Source organism: Solanum pennellii, chromosome 4 (genome assembly GCF_001406875.1).
Source record: "Solanum pennellii chromosome 4, SPENNV200".
Lineage (NCBI taxonomy): Eukaryota > Viridiplantae > Streptophyta > Magnoliopsida > Solanales > Solanaceae > Solanum > Solanum pennellii.
Genome location: NC_028640.1, coordinates 41431971 through 41450035, shown reverse-complemented (window position 1 = coordinate 41450035; position 18065 = coordinate 41431971). Strand labels below are relative to the sequence as shown.

Genomic DNA, 18065 nt, shown 5'->3' with positions numbered 1-18065 from the left:
CCGCCTCCAAATCAGATGGTAGATCCAACTCATAGGCAACCTTGCCTATCCTACGAACAATCTGATAAGGCCCAATGTATCTCGGACTGAGCTTCCCCTTCCTGCCGAATCCCATCACACCCCTCATGGGTGATACATTCAGGAATACATAGTAACCAATCTGAAACTCCAAATCTCGACGCCGATTACCTGCATATGACTTCTGTCGACTCTGGGCTGCTAATAATCTTTCTTGAATAAGCTTCACCTTGGCAACAGCTTGCTGAGTCACATCCGGGCCTATTAACTTAGTGTCGCCAACATCAAACCAACCAATAGGTGATCTGCACTTCCTCCCATATAAGGCCTCGTACGGTGTCATCTGGATACTAAAATGGTAGCTATTAGTATAGGCAAACTCAATGAGCGTCAAGTGGTCCTCCCAGCTACCTTTGAAGTCAATAATACAGGCTCGCAACATATCTTCTAATGTCTCAATAGTACGCTCAGCCTGCCCATTAGTCTGAGGGTGAAATGTTGTGCTAAGGTTCACCTGTGTCCCCAATACCTTCTGAAACGATCTCCAAAAGTTGGCTGTACATTGAGCTCCTCTGTCTGATATAATGGACGTGGGAACCGCATGAAGTCTCACTATCTCCCTGACTTATAACCTCGCATAATCTTCAGCCGAATAAGTAGTCCTGACAGGAAGAAAATTGGCCGATTTCGTCAGCCTATCTACAATAACCCATATAGAGTCATACTTCCGTTGAGTGCAAGGTAAGCGTGTTATGAAGTCCATATTAATCATCACCCATTTCCAAGTCGGGATCTCTATCTCCTGTAATAATCCACCAGGCTTTTGATGTTCGATCTTGACTTGTTGACAATTCGGGCATTGAGCAACAAACTCCGCTATGTCCTTTTTTATGCCATCCCACAAAAATAAGCATCTGAGGTCATGATACATTGTCGTTGACCCTGGGTGAATAGAATAACGGGCAGAGTGTGCCTCTCCCATAACCTGCCGTCATAGCCCCGCAATATCGGGTACACACAATCTCCCTTCATATCGTAACACTCCGTCAGGTGTAACCTTAAATGGGGTCTTTTCCTTTTGAAGAGCTGCATCTCTATACTGTGCCAGAATAGGGTCCTCGTATTGGTGTCTCTTTACCTCATCTATGATTGAGGAATCAACAACCTCTCGAATAGAAACTCCACTATCTTCTGAATTAGCCAGACGGACTCCAAGGCTGGATACCCGCTGAATCTCACGAACCATATCCCTCCTTTCTGGTTGTACATCTGTCAAGCTACCCATGGACTTACGGCTAAGAGCATCTGCTACAACATTCACTTTCCCTGGATGATATAAAATATCAACATCATAATCCTTTAGCAACTCTAACCACCGCCTCTGTCGTAAGTTCAACTCCTTCTGTTTGAAGATATATTGGAGACTCTTATGATCTGTATAGATGTCCACATGGACACCATATAAATAAGGCCTCCATATCTTCAAGGTATGAACCACAACCACTAACTCCAGATCGTGAGTAGGATAGTTCTTTTCATGCTTCCTAAGCTGTCGGGAAGCATAGGCTATAACTTTGCCATGCTGCATCAATACACATCCTAGCCAAACACCCGAAGCATCACAATAAATAACATAGCCGTCTGGTCCCTCTGGAAGAGTTAGGACTAGAGCTGTAGTCAATTTGTCTTTCAATAGCTGGAAGCTTTGCTCACAAGCATCAGTCCACTGGAACTTGGCTGCCTTTTGAGTTAGCCTTGTCAAAGGTGCTGAAATTGAGGCAAACTTTTCTACGAATCTCCTGTAATATCCTGCTAACCCCAGAAAGCTGTGTACCTCAGTAGGTGTCGTAGGTCTGGGACAAGTCTTTACCGCCTCAATCTTCTGCGTGTCTACCCGAATACCATCAGCTCCAATAGTATGCCCCAAGAATGCCACTCAAGTCAACCAGAACTCCCACTTAGAAAACATAGCATACAACTTCTGGTGCTGAAGCACCCTAAGTACCGTCCTTAAATGGTCTGCATGCTCCTCTTTTGAACGTGAATAGACCAGAATATCGTCTATAAATACAATAACAAACATATCAAGGAATGGTTTAAACACTCGATTCATTAAATCCATAAACACAGCTGGAGCATTAGTCAGCCCGAAAGACAGCACTCTAAAATCATAATGCCCGTATCCGGTCCGGAATGCCGTCTTTGGAATATCTGCCTCCCTTACCCGCACCTTATGACAACCTGACCGCAAGTCTATCTTTGAAAAACACTTTGCACCCTGCAACTGGTGAATTAGATCGTCAATCCTTGGGAGGGGATACCTGTTCTTTGCTGTTACTTTGTTCAGCTGCCTATAATCAATACACATCCGCAGCGACCCATCCTTCTTCCTCACAAACAGTACCTGTGCTCCCCTAGGTGACGTACTAGGCCTGATGAAGCCCTTTTCTAGCAAATCCCTCAATTGCTCTTTCAATTATTTCAACTCAACAGGTGCCATTCTATAAGGAGGTATAGATATAGGCTCGGTATCTGGCAGTATATCTATAGTAAACTCTATCTCTTGTTCTGGAGGAAGGCCGCTGGGACTGATTGAAGAGTCGGTCCTCTGCCTTTATGTCATGCACCCGAACCAGATGATAAATATAGCCTTGTTCTAACCATCTTCCCGGCCTTAAGGTATGAAATGAACTTACCTTTCGGTGATACTGTACTCCCCTTCCACTCTATAATCAGTTCCCCGGGAAATTGAAATCGAACTATCTTTTCTCTGCAATCAACATTAGCATAACAAGCAGCCAACCAATCGATGCCCATGATAATATCAAACTCAATCATATTTAACTCTATTAGATCTGCTACTGTACGACGACTATATATAACTACTGAACAATTCTTATACACTCGCGTAGCTATGACGAAATCTCCTACAGGTGTAGCTACCTCAAATGGTTCTATCAACTCAGACTCTATTCGGATCCTACTAGAAACGAAGGGAGATATAAATGATAAGGTTGAACCTTGGTCTATCAATGCATACACACTTCGGGAGAATAGGCATAATATACCTGTGATCATATTAGGTGACGCCTCCTGATCCTGCCTATTATTCAAAGCATATATACGGTTCGAGGGACCGCTAGAACTGGAAGCTCCACCACGTCCTCTACCACGGCCTGCTGGGGCCTGAATACCCTGCCTCGTAGGGCGCATAGCCATAGAAGAAGATGAACCAGCAACGGACCCAGTAGGCTGTGCCGTACCACCTGCACTACCTCTATGGTGACACTCCCTCATAGTATGGCCCTGACGGCCGCAAAAAAAACACGCACTGTAGCCCAACGACATTCCTCAGGATGAGACCTACCACAGCGAGAACACCGAGGCAAAGGTGGCCTCGACTGGCTCAAACCCCTGCCCATCTATGACCCTGACGCCCTAGAGCTCTGACCAGCTTCCGAATATCCCGTACGATTGACCCCCTACCCATTAAACGTGGGGGTGCACTCTGTGCTGGCTGGGAAGAAAATCTAACATGCTGCTGAGACTGCCCGCCTCGAAACTCGTCAGGATAGCCTGCTGATCTAGACCTCTTATGCTGGCCTCTATTATAATCTCTATCTGGCTGACGTCCCCGGTGCCGATCCTCTACCCCCTGTTCATATGCCTACACCCGAGCAATGTCTATACTGGCTGAAGAGTCACTGCCATACAACCGTCAATCAGATAACCATCCAATCCCATCACATAACGATGTACCCTGTCTGCCATACAGCCACAATAGTAGGCGCATGCCTAGTCAATGAATCAAACTCGAGGCTATACTCTCGAACGCTCCTGCCATTTTGCTTCAAACACAAGAATCTATCGACTCTAGCTCATTTCATCTGTGAGGCAGAAAGTGGCCCCTGAAAGCCTCCAGAACTTCATCCCATACCGCTGGTGGAGCATCCTCACCCCTAGATAACTCCCAAGACTCATACCAATTAATAGCTACATCCCGCAAACGATACGTAGCCAACTCAACAAACTCGGTCTCCGAAGCCTTGATTATCCTCAATGTACGCTGCATCTGATGAATAAACTCTTGCGGATCATCCTGGGGCCTTGACCCAAAGAACTCTGGAGGATTACAACTTAAGAAGTCACGAGCCCTAAAGCTATCAGATCTGTCCGCATGATCAACTCCTAGTCCATGCCTGCGAGCCTGACGTGCCAGTAATCTAGTCAGCAACTAAATCGCATCTCTCATGGCCCTATCCTCCGCCCCTGACTGAGGAGCTGGAGGTTTAGGTGCTGGGGCCTCGGGGGCTGGTGGTGCCCGAACTGGAGCTGCTGCTGCTCTAAGGTCCTCTGGCGGTGGCGGTGTAGCAGAGCTCTCCGACTGGAGCAAAATACCAGGCATAGACTGGGCACGGGCCCTAGTAACTCTCCGGGTCTGACTATTACCTTCTGCTACCGATTTACCCTTCTAGGCGGCTGTCGCTTTCTTTGGAGGCATAGATGAAAACACAGGGATACGTTAGAGAGGGATTATCCTGTTAATATAGCTCTATTGCAGGATCTAGAATAACAAAAAAGGATGACATCCTAAATGTCCGGTAGCTTCCTGTTTATAGATGTGGTGCACAACACACCGATAAACAAGACACTACTAGACACGGTTTGTAGAAACATCCGAGGAAGAACCGCTCTGATACCACTCTTTGTCACGACCCAACCCGATGGGCCGTGACTAGTGCCCGTTTTGGACACCCACATACAAACGTGCTAAGTATAACCAACAGAAAATAAGACAATATGGAATTTAATCAAATCAAGCCAACCCCAACGTCATATATATACAAAGATGACCTGTCTCATAAGGAGTCATAACCATTCAACCATAACGACATACGCGAGCCGACAAGGCCGCCACTATCCAAAGCATAATAGCATGCGTAAGCCGACAAGGCTGCCACTACACAATACACAATGATGTACGCAGCCGAGAAGGCTGCCCCTGTACAAGCGCACATCCCAAACAAACCATGTCCACACCATTATCCAAAACATATATATACAACCCACGTAATGTCCACAGACCTCTAAGAGTACAGTAGTGAAACTCGACGGGACAGGGCCCCGCCATAACCTTAGACAAGCAAAAAACTACACAAAAAGTTATGTACCAAAACGACTGGGCTCCGTAACAATGGAGCTCTCCCAATCAGCAGAGTAGATATCCTAGGCGGGAGGATCACCGAACTGTGCGTCTACACCTGCGGGCATGAAACGCAGCCCCCCGAGGAAAGGGGGTCAGTACGGACAATGTACTTAGTATGTAAAGCATAAGGTAAAGATGACAGGATACCAATATGGCAACTCAAAACAAAATATCGCTACACAAGAACCCTTTTTAGTGAAAATCATGCATATCTTTAACATATAAGGTGCCCAGCTTCCCTAGTAAGGCGCTCGACAAAATAATCATCACATCATCTCCGTCATCATCATCATCATAACCATCTTCATCACCAATCATATATATAATATACATACCCGGCCCCTCTAATGAGGGACTCGGTGACATATGCAAGAAACTCCGCACGAACATTACCCGGCCCGGGACTCGCTGAAATGATAAATGACTTTATGCACGAGCTGAATATAATGAGCTACCATATGCAATTAAAATAATTTCTTATAACTCAATAGAACAATCAACGTGAACCAGCAAGGAGTATTACCAAAGATTAATGTTTTATCAAGATTATGAACCTTTAATACGATATGGAAACGTAAAATCTCAATGACTCTAAGAAGCACTACCATAGATATGAGAAATCATCATAGCCTTAGACATAGACTATATATAGAGGAATAGTTGTGGAAGCATGAATATACGTCACCTAGACGCTCTAGAGGTAAGTATCAAACCTGTCCGTTATTCGCTCATTTTTAAAAGTTATGCCAAACAAAGAAAGAAGGGGTAGCGTTACATTCCGTATAGTCGAGCCGCACGTCCTATATTTACTGCTCGAGCTATTAATCTATAACAAGCAACAATCGTGCCGCATTATATAAACGTCGCGCTTCACTATTTTGTAAGCTATCTAATAATCTAACGAAAGTCCGGCAGCACTTCCCCTATTTTCCTTACTTCGTCCCAATCCGACAACAACCCAAATTATCCACATCAATACCAATAACACATATAACCCAACGAATCATATTAAACAGCCCCCCCAAAACAGTTCCGTCTCGGCAACCATAGAAGCGAAGCAACGACACACCCAGCGATAACTAGTTTTAAAATTTGCAACGCATCTACCTTATCGTATCCAATATTTGGAGTATATACCCATAATCTCATTAACATATACATGACGTCAACACAGAATTTCCCGTAGTTTGCTTTAATCAAAACAGCCCAAACACTAACACGACACCACTAATAATCTGATTATGGTTTCCATTCATACATAGCATATTCAATAACTAAAACAAACTTCCGAAGCTACTGGTCACGCCCCCTTCTTAATATTAATGGATAATTAACAAAGGTATTCTAAACAAGTAACACACCAAGCAAGGAGATTACTAACCAAATTATTTGCACTGCTGGCCAAGAGTTGCAGCGTTGGTTTTCTCCATTTCCATGGCTGCCTAAGCCAAGTGGTGAAGAAGATGATACGCAACAATGCAGTTCACCTCCTTATTTATAGTATGGAGTGGATTTCACCACCTCATTTATAGTATGGAGTGGAGGCAGCCCTTCCTCTACACGTGTCCCACTAAGGCCAGCTCCCAATCTGATTCCTTTTGTTTTTGCCTTGAGTGGTGGGGCCCACTGGATTAAATTAATCCTAATCAGCCACTAAGTAATCCCTCACTTAAAGTTAATGGAACTTACATTATCCAAATCATACTTAATACCACATTTGGAACTAACATCCTTGCCTAATATTTCCTTAATCACTTGGAACTTAAAATGAAATCTCATTCGCCAGACTTACGTCTACTAGATTATGACGCGCACTACGTATAAAAATATGAGGCATAATAATCTAATAGGATAGTGTCGGTTGGTACGAGGTAATAACTTAGTCAAATTTCGAATACAATGCTCAATATGAGGTAAAGGTAAGGGTTAGTATAGCAAACCACGTAGCCGGACCAAGGTGTGGAGTGAAATTTTCTAGATGCCGGACAAAAGACATAGAGATACATATCTTATCACTTTACATGCAAGCTAATAGGAAAAAATTGTTATAGTTAGAATTATCAAGTTAGGAACCTGTGGGGAACACTTAAGCCCTAGTTGCTTTTATTAATTGGTTAAGCTCCAAGATTTGAATCTGCTAGTCGTTTAGTTTAATTTAGTTCATTATTTTCATTAATTTAGAAGTAAAACCCCCCTTTATTGTCTTTTGCTTTCTAAGGAAATAGTTGACAAAATAATTGTAATAATAGAATAAAGTTAAGTCTGAAGTATTATCCTCGTGGGATCGACCCCAACCTCATTAGTTGGTTCATTACTTGATACGACCGCTTTAGTTCTTATTTGAGAAGTAATTTTGAGCGTATCAAATTTTGGCGCCGCTGCCGGGGAAAGAAGATTTTAGCTTAACTTAAACTTATCACTAAAGTTTAGTCAATATTTTCTTGATTTTACTTTTTTATTGTTTTTGATTCTTGTAGAACTAACTTCCTTGTATGCCAAATAAACGGAGTGGAAGAGAACCTTTATTTTCCTATGACCACGAATTAGAGCGCACACTACGCAATATGAATCGAAACTTGGGTATTAACGATGATGATCTATACCAGAATGTTTCAACTCTAGTTAATGCTCATTGTCAGTTATTACCAGATGATCCTGGTGAAAATCAATAAAGGGGACAAATTCCCGCTCCACGTCCTCAAGAATACTACATATTATGATAATATTACAGACTTTGATGGTCCACATGTCTTGCCCCCTCTACCACAAGGCCACACCTTTGTGGTAACTAGTAGCCTGATGCAAATGCTCACTACTAGAGGTTTGTTTTCAGGGCTACCTTCGGATGACCTACATGCGCATATAGCTAAGGTAAGGGCAGTATGTAAATGCTGTGTAGGGAGGCCTGATTTGAATTTTGCTGTAATAGGGCTAAGCGTATTTCCTCTCTCACTGACAGGAGAGGCTGCTATTTGGTTCACTGAGCTCCCTTATAACTCAATTCCCACTTGGAACCAACTAAGGGACGTTTTCTTAGAATGTTACTACTCGTTCTCCAAGAAACTAAATCATAAAGACAGAGTGAACAACTTTGTGGCACTACCAGGAGAGTAAGTTAGCAGTTCTTGGGATAGATTCACTTCATTTTTGAGAAGTGTGCAATCACCGCATAGATGATGAGTCACTGAAGGAATACATCTATCGGGGACATGATGATAATAATAAAGCGGTATTGGATACTATAGTGGGTGGTTCTTATGGGGAGTGTCCCTATGCTGAAATTGCTGAAAAGTTAGAGAAAATCTCCCGGAATAATACAACTTGGAGTACTAGGAAGTTAGATACTGGAAGAAATACCTTCGCATTGTAATCCACAGACAACCCAATCACATAGGAGATTCGTATAGAGATGGCTCAGATGAGAACTGAGCTTGGGTTTGAATTAAAACATGTTATTGGGGTGCAGAAAAGATAAATGCAGTGAACTACTTGTCTAAACCACCACCACCAAATGATGAATATTATTATGAGGAGGATTCCTATGCGGTAAATGAGCAGACGGGGGGTTTCCGACCGAATTCCCAAGTCTCAAATAACGAAATTGGCGCCAAGGCCAAGGAAACTAAGGTCGGAACTATGGTAGCTATAACTGTGAGGGTAATTATGTCTGAGATGGATATTACATCCGCGACAACAACTTCAACAGGGGTAACTATGGTAACAGAAATGATAGGAATGGGTCGTATGTTCCTCCTCAAAATCGTGAAGTTCCTCCTAGGGATGGTGGAGGTAGTATGGCATGAGTTGAGGATATATTGCACAAAATGATGAAGAGGTTCAATGCTAGTGATGAGGATATTAAAGAGTTAAGGAGTGATTTAGTGGGTATTGGGTAGAAAGTCGATACACATGCAAAATCTATTAAGCAGCTTGAGTTGCAAATGGCCCAATTATCTGCGACTGTGAACACACGGAAACCAGGCAGTCTTCCTAGCAACACTGTCAAAAATATGAAAAATGATGGACATTGTATGGCAATCACTACTCGGGGTGGTAAGCAAACCATTGACCCCCCTATGTCGTCTAATGAGGAAAAGGTGATAAAAGATAATGATAAAGTGGTAGAGGTTAGTGGTGAAGTAGAAGATAACAATGGAAAAGATGTTGAAGTGCCTAAAAAGGTAACTCCCATGCCTAGACCCCCCCTTTCCTCAAAGATTAGTGAAAAAGACCGAGGATGGTAATATCGGCATTTTATAAAAATGTTGAAGCAGCTTTCTATCAATGTCCATTTGGTAGTAGCTCTAGAAAAAAAACCCGTTATGCCAAGTTTATGAAATATATGGTTACAAAGAAAAGATCTGTAACGTTTGAGGATGATGACAGAATTCAGCAGTGTAGTGCTATTGCTACAAGATCTCTAGTACAAAAGAAAGAAGATCCGGGTGCGTTCACTATTACTTGTACAATCGGTTTATTACATTTTGAGAAAGCATTATGTGATATGGGGGCAAGCATAAATCTCATGCCCCTCTCGATTTACAAGAAGTTGGGTTTGGGTGATCCAATGCCAACTGCGATGCGGCTATTGATGGCCGATCGAACAATAAAAAGGCCTATAGGGATACTCCAGGATGTGCTAGTAAAAGTTGAGTCGTTCATATTTCCGAAAGATTTTGTTATTCTTGATTGTGAAGTAGATTTTAATGTGCCTATCATTCTTTGGAGGCCATTCCTTTCTACGGGTAGAGCCTTAGTTGATATGGAAAAGGCGCAAATGAAATTTTGGTTGAACAATGAAGAAGTGACCTTCAACATTTATAGGTCCGTGAGGCAGAGTGGTGAGCTCCAATCTGTATCTCCTATATCCTACAAAGTTGGTAAGTCATCCGAGACACAAATAGAATAACAACTAGGTGTAGAAGAATTAGCAGCTCTTAATCGTGGTGATGTTTGGTTTAAACCGAACAAATATAAGTTAGACATGAAGAATCGTGAGTCTCCACCCGCGAAACCATCTATAGAGGAGGCTCCAATGTTAGAACTAAAATCTCTCCCACCTCATCTCATGTAGGAATTTTTAGGAAATGGTGACACTTTGCCGGTAATCATTGCATCAGACCTGAATGAACAACATGTTGAGAGTTTGGTGAAAATTCTAAAAAGGTTCAAAAGAGCTACTGAGTGGACTATTGCAGACATTATTAGGATCCCTCCTGGTATTTGTTCTCATAAATCCAACTCATTCCCGATCATAAGCCAAGTATGGAGCACAAAAGACGCTTAAATCCACCTTTGCAAGAGGTCCTGAAGAAGGAAATCACTAAATGGTTGGATGCAGGAGTAATATATCCGATCGCCGATAGTAGTTGGGTATGCTTTGTTCAGTGTGTAGCTAAGAAAGGGGGAATGACTGTGGTCGCCAGTGAGAAAAATGAACTTGTTCCAATGAGACCGGTTACTGGATGGAGGGTGTGTATGGATTACCGTAAATTAAATGCATTGACCGAAAAATACCATTTTCCTATGCCCTTCATGGATCAGATGCTGGATAGACTTGCTGAAAAAGGGTGGTACTATTTTCTTGATGAAGTCTGAGTAATCAAGTGTCTTCAGTCGTGCCGCGATGTTAAATCAGGCACTGGTTGGGAGGCAACCCAATATGTATCCTCTAACCCAACTATAGTTTTCTTTCTAGTAATGGTAGCATTTTTTACTAATGGGTTTTAAATTTGCAGGTAGCACATCAGTATGAAAACCTGCAAAAAAGAAATTACTCCGCAAGATTCACTGACGGATACATCGACGGACCCTCACGATTGCGATGGGCCATCGCATGAATCCGTCGTGCCAGGTACATTTTTCATTTATTTTCAAAATTAGGGCACCCGTGATGGAACCCATGATGGACCGTCGCATCTATGATGGACCATCGTCGGGGACTCGTTGCGTCATTAACCAGCAACCCGAGCCGATCCGACTGGGGAATTTTAAATGTTTTCAACCTTTTAAACACCCCACCCCTTCATTTAAACCATTTGTTTCCCTCTTTCTCCCATTTCCTCCCTTTCAAACTTCCTACCTTTCTCATCCTCCTCTCTATCATTTGATCCACATCACTTCCCCAAATGCCCAAATCCCAAAATCTCCTTTCTACTGGTCGGAGTCTACTGCTGTAATTCTTCTCTTTATAGCTGAGTGCCTCACTTTCTTGTTTTTCTCCTCTTCTGAGGTATGTGTCTCTCATATCTACCCATTTACGTTACATTTTTGTTTTTCAATTACTATTGGCCTATTTCTTTTTTATGGGTCTTTTCTCTTTGATCCAATTTGGTCTGACCTAGGTTGAGAGTCCCTTGAATTGCCTTGTTAAAACTCGAGAAATTGGTGTTCTAGCATTGCTAGTTTTCTAGGTATTTGGGTTAGAGACATGTAGGTTAATATCAAGTATTCGTTTGAGTCATGGGGGATGATTGTGGCATCCTCAGTTCTGTCATTGAATGACAGAACGAGACTTCGACGACAGACCATCGTACCCACGATGGACCGTCATAGGGTCTGTCCCAACATCGCACTATTCATATTTCTAAGTGTCCACCAATGGACATATGCAACGGACCGTCGTTCCCACGACGGTTCGTCCTGCACAACCGTTATGGTTGTCAGAGACCCTTGTCCTTAGGGTCTTCATTTTTTCTATGTGTCCTCTGACGAACATCTACGAAGGACCGTTGTACCCACGACGGCCTGTCCCGCACAACCGTCATGGTTGTCAGAGACCTTTGTCCTAAGGGCCTCCATTTTTTTCGAAGTGTCAACTAACAGATATCTATGACGGACCGTCGTACCCTCGACGGTCCGTCCTGCACAACCTTCATGGTTTTCAAAGACCCTTGTCCTAACGGTCTGCATTTTTTTTAAGTTTCCACCAACGGATATCTACTATGGACCGTCGTACCCTCTACGGTCCATCCTACACAACCATCATGACGGTCAGAGACCCCTCTCCTAAGGGTCTCCATACTTTTTCTATGTGCCCCACGACGGACATCGACGAGGGACCATCATTATCACGACGGTCCATCCTTCTTATCCGTCATAACTATCAGAGACTTTCCTTTTGAGTGTCAGCAAATAAACATTGTTGAAGTAAGACATGATGGACCCCGTGATGGTCTGTCATACTCATGACGGGCTGTCAACTGGTCCATCGTGTTTCACTGCTACTACAGAGATGTCATAATTGTTTTAATCTTATGTGTAGTTTGTCTCATTTTTGCTTGTCCTGTTTGCTCCTTCTAGTACTAATAATGATTCTTTATAGGTACTATCTCTATGGCACCGAAAAAAGATAGAGTTTACGCACGTGGTCATTCAAAGTCTGTCGCCCCGTCTGCCTGACTGGTTATAGGATCTGATAATGAGCATTACCCCAAGTATGTGCCCCTAGGCACTGCCACTCTAGCACAATCTGCACGTGCAACCAGAGCTACGCCCAAAAAGGTGTCGTCCGATGTAGTCACTACCTCCCAGTTTGCTGAGGAGCGTACACTGACCGGCACACCTTCTGGGTGAGCTACACAAGATGAAGGAGCGTCTGGTTCCTTAGGAGTTTAGTGGTCGGATAAAGCCTCTAAGTCCGCAGAAGTCTCTGCACCCGCCACGGCTGCACAATCTGCCTCGTCTGATGAGGCTAACAGTCTTGATTCCACTCCAAGCTCACCGACTAGAGTTCCTGCCCCCGTTGCCGACCAGCCCAACCGGTGGTGTGTCGACGGGCAATACCAAGTGTATTCAGACGCCAATTTTCTAAATGATAAAGGCGTAATGACACGGACCCTTACACTGGAGAGGCGGGTCCTTGCGGGAAGTCTCCCCACCATGCCACATATCCACAGTCTCTTCACCAAACACATGCTAGAGTGGACAGCTTGTTCTTTGGGTCGCTACAGTGAGGTCCAAGAGTTTTACGCCTCTTATGTGGCTACTCTCCAATCACAGATTTATAGGCGGGTTTCCCCCACCAAACAGGCCCCACTTGAGAACGTCAGAGTACGCGGCATACAGTTCGACATCTCCATGCCAGCCATCCGCCGGTATCTATACGGCGAGGACGTTTATACCGCCAGGACCCCTCTCACCACCAAGTTCGACAAGCGGTGGCAAATTGTTAAGGATGGTCGATTCTTGCGTGAGCCATCGTTGAGAGAGACCACCAAGAGATGGATGGAACAACACTTATCTATTAATGGAGAGGCTGCCGACTGGGTAATGGAGCAGAAGGGATCCATCAAGAAGGCTAACTTGACATTCACGGCTAAGTGTCTATGGTTGATTGTCCGTCACTGCCTCTCCCCCACGGCTGCAGATAATATCTTTACATGGGATCGCGCAGTCTGATGGCAGCGATGATGGGCGGGTTTGAGGTTCACTTCGCTTGGCTTGTTCAGGCAATCATGCACGAGAGGGCTTTCAATGTCACCACTACGTACCGTTTTCTGTGCATGGTATTTTCATTATGCAGGTCCGCAGGTGTGCCCATCTGTCACATTGATAAGCTCAAGACTCCGCAAGGCTATTTTAATATAGGACTCATAAGGTATGAGGCCAACTGACACTACCATGGTCGAGTCTATCCTGTGTAGTAGAACTGCCCTAAGCTTCTCTTGCTCAGCCCCTTCCCTAGTTCTTGTCCCGCTTGCAAGGGTCCAGAAAGTAGAGGCTCAGATGGGCACACTTCTGCATCACATCCATCCTTGGATGCAGAGGTCTATTGCTGAGGCGGAGGAGCGCCTGGAGCGTAAGATGGCAAAACATACAGAGAGGAAGATCGCAGAGGTTTATCTGCGCTTAGACGCTTTTAAGTTGTGGGTGCTATACCGGCAAGCCCCTCTGGTGGAAGTGTCAACCCTTCAAGCTGTAATTGAGAGTTTGCGAGCACATCTTTATATGATCGTAGAGGCTAGGGTACCTGAGTCTGAGGCCCCTTCTGCAGATCCTTCTGAGGACACAGTTTTTGCTACTTTATTCTCCACTTCTGAGATTCCACCACCTCACCCTGGAGAGCATGCCAAGAGGCGCAGGGGTCCAGAGGAGGATGAGTCTAGGGTAAGAAACAAGGAGTGCCGTGAAATGGAGGCTGCGAGGAGAGCCTCGATTGCTGATGAGGCGGCGCGTAAGATTCGGGAGGTAGAGTCAGCTGCCTATGTGGATAGGCAGTGGGAGGCACTACTGATAGTGTTGTTGCTGATGAGGACACTACTGAGGGTGTCCTGACTACATAGGTAGTGGGTTCCAGGGAACTGGACACACCAGCTTGCTGATCCCCGGCGCTTTGCGCCTCAGGTTTGCTTCACATACCACTCTCATATCTCATTTTTTTAAGCATTGGGGACAATTGCATATCTTTTCGTTGGGGTGGGGTAAATGGAAAGTGAGTGCTAGGGTGAAGTCTGAGTATCCCAATTCACAATCCTCTTTTGGGGTTTTCGTGCATGTGTTCTTTTTTCTCCAAAAGACTGATTACTTTTATTGTTATATAGGCATGTTATATATTGTGTACATAGTATAACTATGAAGCATGATGGTTAAAACAAATATGATATCCCGATATGAAAATGATCCATGACTAGGCATAGTAATTGATAATTCTGTGGCTCTAAACATGACATAGAGATAAACTACTGCATGACCTTTAATCTAAGACTCAAACTAGGTGTCTAATAATCTGGGAATGTAATGTATGTCAAGTGAGTGTGAGGAAAATTCGATCCTAGGATCTACCATTGAGACTAATCTAGAACTTGCCTTGTTAGTGTTGCAAAATGTAAGCCAAAACGAACAATTTGGAAAGGATCATAGGCCTTTGTTCGAAATAGTCAATCTTGAGCCCAAATAAAAAAAACAAATGAAGTTAATCCTGTATTGATCCAAATGATTTGAGCCTAGAAATAGATCATTCTTTTTCACCCCAACTGATCTTCTCTGGGAACAATGTGTTGGCTCTGGTTCCTCCTTGGACATTTGCACCTCATTTTATGCCAAAAGCATGAGTTGTGGATGGCTAATCCAGAAAACAACCTTGTCGTGGCCCTGAACCAATCGTGGGTATTGTGAACCTTGACTCATGTCAAAGTCATGAGTTGAGGTTGGCTGTTATAAGGAATACTCCGGAAAGTGGGGCTGAAAGAATAAGGAGAAAGAAAGAACAAAAAAGAAGTGATTAAAAAAAACAAAAAAGGAAAAGTTACTTACATATAAGGATAAGAATGGAAAAACAACAAGATAAAAAAAATTGTGAAATTGGGCGAAATAAAAGGATAAAAAGGTGGTACGTTTAGCCGATAGTCAAGGAGGGCAACAAGTCAATAAAGTATACCTAAATATACCCTACCTGACCCTGAGCCTATGTTACAAGCTAAGAAATTCCTATCGTGATCCTAAGAGTTGTATGGCGAACTTAAAGCAGTGAAAATAAGGGCAAGCTTATGGCAATATGTATGAAGGAGTTGTGAATTTGTTCTTAGAGTGAGTGTTGAAAAGTAATCCTTATTCTCAAACTGAAATCTTTGTGTGAAAAACGAGGATGTTGTTTTGAAGTGAGGACACTAGTTACAATAAATGAAATATTAGCACCTCGGTGAGAAATTGAAGAGGACAGGTGTCAGTGCGTGGTGAGTCGGTGTCATGGTCTGTTTACACATAATTCAAGCCTAATAGTTATAACATGAATAAACATGATGAGAATGATCAGGATTGATAGCCAAATGATTGCAAAAGAAAAAATATGGATACTCTTGTACAAAGATTTTGTAGTGAGTCATAGTGCGTCGCTTGAGGACAAACAACGAATTTAAGTTGAGGGTGTTAACTAACCGTGGTTTCACATTACTTTTAATGCTTTTTCCGTAAGTTTAGTGTGTGTCCAAAAGCCTTTTTGTATTGATTTTTATGTAAGTTTCTCTTTATTTGCAGGAAATCTGTCCAAAGATGAACACGGATGTTTTTGAGCGAGAAATGCAGAAGAGACCACCTACGGAGCTTATGACGGTCCGTAGGTGGCATCGTAGTGAGGAGAGAAGCTGCTGAAGGAAGATGGGGAAGTCTTATCTAGTGTGGGATTACGAAAGTCCATGAAGGACCGTCATAGCCACGAGGATCTATCCTGTTAGTTCATCGTAATAATTAGAGAGTAGTCCCGGTACCCAAATTCAAAGAATTTAATGTATTATGTAAAGGAGACCCTCGACGTACCTTCATTCTTGGAACGGTCTGTCATACCTTTTTTTGGAGGGTAATGAAGAAAGCAACAGAAAAATTTGTGAAGTATGGGACGACGGAGGCCATGACGGCCCATCGTGACCATGACGGTCCGTCACAAGGTCCGTCGACTAAGACACGTTTTGACAGGTTTTCAGTAATTAGAATCCTTCTTTTATTAGGTTTTTCTTTTTATTATAAATAGTTAAAAAAACCTAGTTTTGGGGTTAGACCTTTGAATAGTTAGAATCTTGGATAATCTTTAGTTCTCTTGTTCAAGTATTGAAGGATTAATTTCAGTAATTGATACACTTTTTTCTGGAATTGATTTTTGGTGCTTTTGTTGATTAATCAAGTGAATTTCTGGATTTTATTCTTTCTCATTGAAGTAAATGCATGAGTTCCTATATTTAATATATGAATATTGTGATTATTGGCTATGGGTAACTAAACTCCATAATAGGGTTGTGGGAACAATGGGCGAATAATGAGGTAAAATCTAACTAAAATAACAATTCTAGAATAGTGTCTTGCATGTATTGATAATTCTTTCGTTTAGAAGTCTTTTTAATGGATGACCAACGTTAGAACTCGCCTAAATACTCCTTTCCGTACCAAGGAGGTAGATAATAGGAAATGAATTATCAACATAGATTTAGTGTATTCTATCTAATAGGCTAGTATTGATTGGTACGAGGTAATAACTTAGTCAAATATCGAATACAAAGCTTAATATGAGGTAAAGGTAAGGGTTAGTATAGCAACACACATAGCCGACCAAGGTGCAGAGAATTTTCTAGATGCCGGACCAAGGATTTAGAGATACATAACTTATCACTTTGCATGCAAGATACTAGGAAAAAATTGTTATAGTTAGAATTATCATTTTAGGAACCTGTGGGGAACACTTAAGCCCTTGTTACTTTTATTAATCGATTAAGCTCCGAGTTTGAATCTTCTAGTTGTTTACTTTAATTTACTTAATTATTCTCATTAATTTAGAAGCAAAAACCCCCTTTATTGTCTTTTGCTTTCTAAGGAAATAGTTGACTAAATAATAGTAATAATAGAATAATGTTAAGTCTGAACTATTTTCCTCATGGGATCTACCCCAACCTCATTAGTTGGGTTCTTTACTTGATATTACCACTTTACTTCTTATTTGAGAAGTAAGTTTGAGAGTATCAGAGACCCTTAGAAAATTTTCAGAATTTGGCTAAGACAAATTCTCTCCTATTTTAGTCAATTTAGGAGGGGCGTTTTGGTAACTAGCTAATTGATTTATTTAATTAAGTTAAGTAGCCTAAGTTGAGTTAGTGAATATTCAGTTCCTAAGACTTAGATTCAGGTTTATCCATAGAAAGCCTTGATTGAAAAACAAAACAATGAACAAACGTGAGAAGAACAGATAAATTACTCTTGATTTTCCTTAAGTGATATCAAGGCAGTTCTTCATGATTTTTGTGCAAACTAAAGGATGATCTTCGTCTATTCAATTCTAAAGTAAGGTATGGGTTTTCCCTCTTTGATTCCTTTCCCCAGGAGGCTTTTCAAACGTTTTGAGTTCAAAAAAACCAAAATT

The 18065-nt window shown here is 42.5% G+C and overlaps 1 pseudogene; it reads left to right on the top strand.

Annotated features, from left to right (window-relative positions):
• Nucleotides 1-13138: 13138 nt before the first annotated feature.
• The window catches only part of LOC114076882, a 36741-nt pseudogene continuing 31814 nt past the window's right edge, over nucleotides 13139-18065 (top strand).